This window comes from Triticum dicoccoides, chromosome 7B, assembly GCF_002162155.2.
Source record: "Triticum dicoccoides isolate Atlit2015 ecotype Zavitan chromosome 7B, WEW_v2.0, whole genome shotgun sequence".
In the NCBI taxonomy this organism is placed as follows: domain Eukaryota; kingdom Viridiplantae; phylum Streptophyta; class Magnoliopsida; order Poales; family Poaceae; genus Triticum; species Triticum dicoccoides.
In genome coordinates, this window is record NC_041393.1 from 490,634,550 (window position 1) to 490,641,047 (window position 6,498).

Genomic DNA, 6,498 nt, shown 5'->3' on the forward strand with positions numbered 1-6,498 from the left:
GTCTTCTCAGGAATCAGTTGGGGAGAGCCTGGTGTCTCACCCAACGCCAGGTCCATGAGCAAATATCGATGCCTATCACTTTGGACCATTAACGGAGGATGAGATGGAGGCTGATTTGAAAAGGATATATGCCATGGAGGAAGATCAAGAAGTTACCTCTCATCTCCAAGAAGAATTCACTATGGGGGAACTACCTAGCCTGGCTGTCCCCACTTCGGTCACTCCTTTCAACTCCAGATTTCTTTCTTATGAAAATATGAAAAAGAGTTTCACTTGTTCTCCAGAAGCTATGCAGCATCCTTGGGTAAAAGGAGCCTTGTCTGTCACGGGCAGGCTTCGTAAAGAAAATTTGGAACTCAAACAACAAGTCAATAAGCTCGAGGAGGAGAACCGTATCCTGAAGGGTATAATCGCCAAGAAGATCATGACACCAACCGTGAAGAAGGAGAAATAATCACAAGGGTATGGGCACTCCCCTTGGCAACTGCCAAGCTTGGGGGAGGTGCCCCGGTATCGTATCACCATCACACTCCTATCTTTACCGCTTTATTTAGTTCGATCCTTTTAGTAGTATCTTGATCTATTAGTTCGAAGTTTTGTTATCAAGTAGTTTTGAGTTTTTCATTGTGATCTCTTTATGTAAGCGATTCCGTGTGCTATCTATAATAAAGATTAGTGTTGAGTTAAGGGCTTTGCTTTGTTGCTATGATCTTGAGAAAGTAGAAAGAACAAAAGAGTTCATATTGATCTTATGGATAGTGATAACTTCACACATAGAAAGTATGAGGCATAAAAATTGTTGAGAGTTGATGAACGTAGCCTTGGTCATCGTTGCAATTAATAGGAAGTAATAAGGAAAGAGGGGTTCACATATAAATATATTATCTTGGACATCTTTTATGATTGTGAAGCACTCATTAAGTATGACATGCTAAAAGAGTTGATGTTGGACAAGGAAGACAACGTAATGGTTTATGTTTTCCGACATCTCAGTTAAAGTATATTGTCATTGACCTTCCAAACATGTTGAGCTTGCCTTTCCCCCTCATGCTAGCCAAATTCCTTGCACTAAGTAGAGATACTACTTGTGCTTCCAAATATCCTCAAACCCAGTTTTGCCATGAGAGTCCACCATACCTACCTATGGATTGAGTAAGATCCTTCAAGTAAGTTGTCATCGGTGCAAGCAATAAAAATTTCTCTCTAAATATGCATGACTTATTAGTGCAGAGAAAATAAGCTTTGTACGAACTTGTTGTGGAAGTAATAAAAGCAACGGATTGCATAATAAAAGTCCACATACAAGGGGCAATATAAAGTGACGTTCTTTTGCATCAAGATTTTGTGTATCCAACCCTAAAAGCGCATGACAACCTCTGCTTCCCTCTGTGAAGGGCCTATCTTTTACTTTATGTTCTTACTTTATGCTTGAGTCAAGGTGATCCTCACCTTTCCCTTTTTCATTTTATCCTTTGGCAAGCTCTTCGTGTTTGAAAGATCATGATATATATATCCAATTGGGTGTAAGTTGGCATAGGCTATTATTGTTGACATCACCTAAAGGTGAATACGTTGGGAGGCAATACAAGAAGCCCCTATCTTTCTCAGTGTCCGGCTAAAACTTTATAACCACAAGTATTGCGTGAGTGTTAACAATTATAGGGGACTACGAGATGGTTGAGTATGTGAGCCTGCTGAAAAGCTCTATTATTTTCTCTTTCTGATGTTACGATAAATTGCAATTGCTTCAATGACTGAGATTATAGTTTGTTCGTTCCCAATGAAGTTTTTGAACCATAGTTGATATTGTGAATTGCTTATTACTTGAACATAAGAAATCATATGACAAAATCCATATATGTTGTTGTTATTAGAATGATCATGATGCCCTCATGTCTGTATTTTATTTTTATCGACACCTCTATCTCTAAACATGTGGACATATTTTTTGATTTCGGCTTCCGCTTGAGAACAAGCGAGGTCTAAGCTTGGGGGAGTTGATACGTCCATTTTGCATCATGCTTTTATATCAATATTTATTGCATTATGGGCTGTTATTACACATTATATCTCAATACTTATGGCTATTCTCCCTTATTTTACAAGGTTTACCATGAAGGAGGGGGATGCCGGCAGCTGGAATTCTGGCTGGAAAAGGAGCAAACGTTGGAAACCTATTCTACACAACTCCAAAAGACCAGAGACTCCACGAAACAACTTTTTGGATTTATTAAGGAATTATGAGCAAAAGAAATAGGCCAGGGGGCCCACACCCTGTCCAGGAGACAGGCCCCCCCTAGGGGTGCACCCCCTATCTCCTGGGCCCCTTGGTGGGCCTCCGCTTTCCATCTTCTGCTATATGAAGGGTTTTGTCCTGGAAAAATTGGTGGGCAAGCTTACGGGACGAAACTCCGCCGCCACGAGGCGGAACCTTGGCGGAATAAATCTAGGGCTCCGGCGGAGCTGTTCTCCCGGGGACACTTCCCTCCGGGAGGGGGAAATCGTTACCAACGTCATCACCAACGATCCTCTCATCGGGAGGGGGTCAATCTCCATCAACATCTTCACCAGCACCATCTCATCTCAAAACCCTAGTTCATCTCTTGTATCCAATCTTGTATCAAAACCACAAATTAGTACCTGTGGGTTGCTAGTAGTGTTGATTACTCCTTGTAGTTGATACTAATTGGTTTACTTGGTGGAAGATCATATGTTCAGATCCTTCATGCATATTATTACACCTCTGATTATGAACAAGAATATGCTTTGTGAGTAGTTACGTTTGTTCCTGAGGACATGGGTGAAGTCTTGTTATTAGTAGTCATGTGAATTTGGTATTCGTTCGATATTTTGATGAGATGTATGTTGTCTCTCCTCTAGTGGTGTTATGTGAACGTCGACTACATGACACTTCACCATTATTTGGGCCTAGAGGAAGGCATAGTGAAGTAATAAGTAGATGATGGGTTGCTAGAGTGACAGAAGCTTAAACCCTAGTTTATGCGTTGCTTCGTTAGGGGTTGATATGGACCCATATGTTTAATGCTATGGTTAGGTTTACCTTAATACTCCTTTTTGTAGTTGCGGATGCTTGCAATAGGTGTTAATCATAAGTGGGATGCTTGTCCATGTTAGGGCAGTACCCAAGTGCCGGTCCACCCACATATCAAATTATCAAAGTACCGAACGTGAATCATATGAACGTGATGAAAACTAGCTTGATGATAATTCCCAATGTGTCCTCGGGAGCTTCTTCCTCATTATTAGAATTTTTCCAGGCTTATCCTTTGCTACATAAAGGATTGGGCCAACTTGCTGCACTTTATTTACTTTATTTACTTTTTGCTCGTTACTATTTATCTTATCACAAAACTATCTATTACCTACTATTTCAGTGCTTGCAGAGAAAACCTTACTGAAAACCGCTTATCATTTCCTTCTGCTCCTCGTTGGGTTCGACACTCTTACTTATCGAAAGGACTACGATAGATCCCCTACACTTGTGGGTCATCAGTCGTGCCGCCGCCGTCCTTGTTGATCGTGACGCCGCCGCCATGTCGGGCTCCGCCGCATCCGGCTCCTCCACAGCCAGCTATCTGTCGGCCTCCCTCGCGGCTCTCCTCTCATGGCCCCTCGACTCCACCGCGGATGCGACACTCCCGATCGGGATGAGGAGCATCGGCTCCTTTTTCTCCTCGATGTCCGGCAACGCACTGGTGTTTCACACCTCCGGCGCCATGACGGGCGCCTCTTCGTCCGCCTCCATCGGTGATGCCGCCGTCGCCCCGCTGTCGGCCTCCATGTCGGCCCTGATGGCCTGCCTTGCTGCATCTGGCCCGGCTACCGCGCCGCCCGTTCCCGCGGCTGCACCCATGGCACCTGCCCCTATGGCACGTACGCCTCCGGCAGCCTACTCCACGGGCTCCATGCCGCCGCCGCCGTTTCACTTCGGCAATGTCATCACCATCAAGTTGTCATTGGACAACTACATCTTCTGGCGTGCGCAGGTCCTCCCGCTTCTTGGGAGCCGCTACCTGCTTGGCTATGTCGATGACTCTCTCCCATGTCCCCCTGCGCTGGTCGATAGCGTGCACGGCCCAGTTTACAATCCGGCGCACCGTGTTTGGACGGGGCAGGACCAGGCGAACCTCTCCTCCATCCAGGGGTCGCTCACTCCGGCTGTTGCTGGCCTTGTTGTCTTTGCCAAGACGTCTCATGAGGCATGGACCATCCTCGAGTGCTCGTTTGCGGCGTAGTCATAGGCTCATGTCTCTGCGCTCCATCGTCAACTATGGGAGTGTGAAAAGCTTGACTCCACGACCACTAAGTTCTATAACAAGGTCAAGGGTCTTGCCGACACGTTGGCCTCCATCGGACAGCCGCTCACCGACTCTGAGTTCAACTCGTTCATTGTCAATGGTCTTGAAGAGGAGTATGATGCCTTGCTCGAGATCATCAACGAGTGGGGCAACTCAAACCCCATGATGGCGCACGAGGTCTTTTCCCGCCTCCTTCTCTCTGAGCAGCGGGTCGAGTCGCGCCACTCCAAGAGCAGCGGCTCCGGCTACCTCTTGAGCACTGCGTTGGTTTTCCTTTGAAGAGGAAAGGGTGATGCAACAAAGTAGCGTAAGTATTTCCCTCAGTTTTTGAGAACCAACGTATCAATCCAGTAGGAGGCTCCTCAAAAGTCTCACGCACCTACACAAACAAACAAGAACCTCGCAACCAACGCGATAAAGGGGTTGTCAATCCCTTCACGGAAACTTGTGAAAGTGAGATCTGATAGAGATAAATAGATAAGATAAATATTTTTGGTATTTTTATGATATAGATTGGAAAGTAAAAGATGCAAATAAAAGTAGATGGAAAACTTATAGGATAAAATATAGACCCGGGGGCCATAGGTTTCACTAGTGGCTTCTCTCAAGATAGCATAAGTATTACGTTGGGTGAACAAATTACTGTCGAGCAATTGATAGAAAAGTGCATAGTTATGAGAGTATCTAGGCATGATCATGCATATAGGCATCACATCCGCAACAAGTAGATCGAAACGATTCTGCATCTACTACTATTACTCCACACATCGACCGACTCCTGCCTGCAATCTAGAGTACTAAGTTCATAAGAACAGAGTAACGCATTAAGCAAGATGACATAATGTAGAGGGATAAACTCAAGCAATATGATATAAACCCCATCTTTTTATCCTTGATGGCAACAATACAATACGTGCCTTGTTGCCCGTGCTGTCACTGGGAAAGGACACCGCAAGATTGAACCCAAAGCTAAGCAGTTCTCCCATTGCAAGAAAGATCAATCTAGTAGGCCAAACCAAACTGATAATTCGAAGAGACTTGCAAAGATAACCAATCATACATAAAAGAATTCAGAGAAGATTCAATTATTTCTCATAGATACACTTGTTCATAAACCCACAATTCATCGGATCTCGACAAACACACCGCAAAAAGAGTTACATCGAATAGATCTCCAAGAAGATCGAGGAGAACTTTGTATTCAGATTCAAAGAGAGAGAAGAAGCCATCTAGCTAATAACTATGGACCCGAAGGTCTGTGGTAAACTACTCACAACTCATCGGAGAGGCCTTGGATATGATGTAGAGGCCCTCCGTGGTCGATTCCCCCTCTGGCGGAGCGCCGGTGAAGGCTCCAAGATGGGATCTCGCGGATACAGAAGGTTGCGGCGGTGGAAATAGTTTTTCGTGGTTCTCCTAGATGTTTTTGGGGTACGTGGATATATATAGGCCAAGGAGGTAGGTCAGGGGAGCCACAAGGGGCCCACGAAGGTGGGGGCGCACCGGGCACCCTCGTGGCCGCCTCGGCTGCTTGTTGATGTCCACTCCAAGTCTCTTGGATTGCGTTTGTTCCAAAAAGATCGCTCCCGAAGGTTTCATTCCGTTTGGACTCCGTTTGATATTCCTTTTCTTCGAAACACTGAAATAGGCAAAAAAAACAGCAATTCGGGCTGGGCCTCCGGTTAGTAGGTTAGTCCCAAAAATGATATAAAAGTTTAAAGTAAAGCCATGAACATCCAAAACGGGTAATATAATAGCATAGAACAATAAAAAATTATAGATACGTTGGAGACGTATCAAGCATCCCCAAGCTTAATTCCTGCTCGTCCTCGAGTAGGTAAATGATAAAAACAGAATTTTTGATGTGGAATGCTACCTAGCATAATTCTCAATGTAATTTTCTTTATTGTGGCATGAATGTTCAGATCCAAATGATTCAGGATAAAATCTCATAAAACATAATAGTAATACTTTAAGCATACTAACAAGTAATCATGTCTTATCAAAATAGCATAGCCAAAGAAAGCTTATCCCTACAAAATCATATATTTAGGCCATGCTTCATTTTCATTACACAAAATACTCCAATCATGCACAACCCCAATTCCAGCCAAGCAATTGGTTCATACTTTTTAACGTGCTTCAGCTTTTTCAACTCTTATGCAATACATGAGCGCAA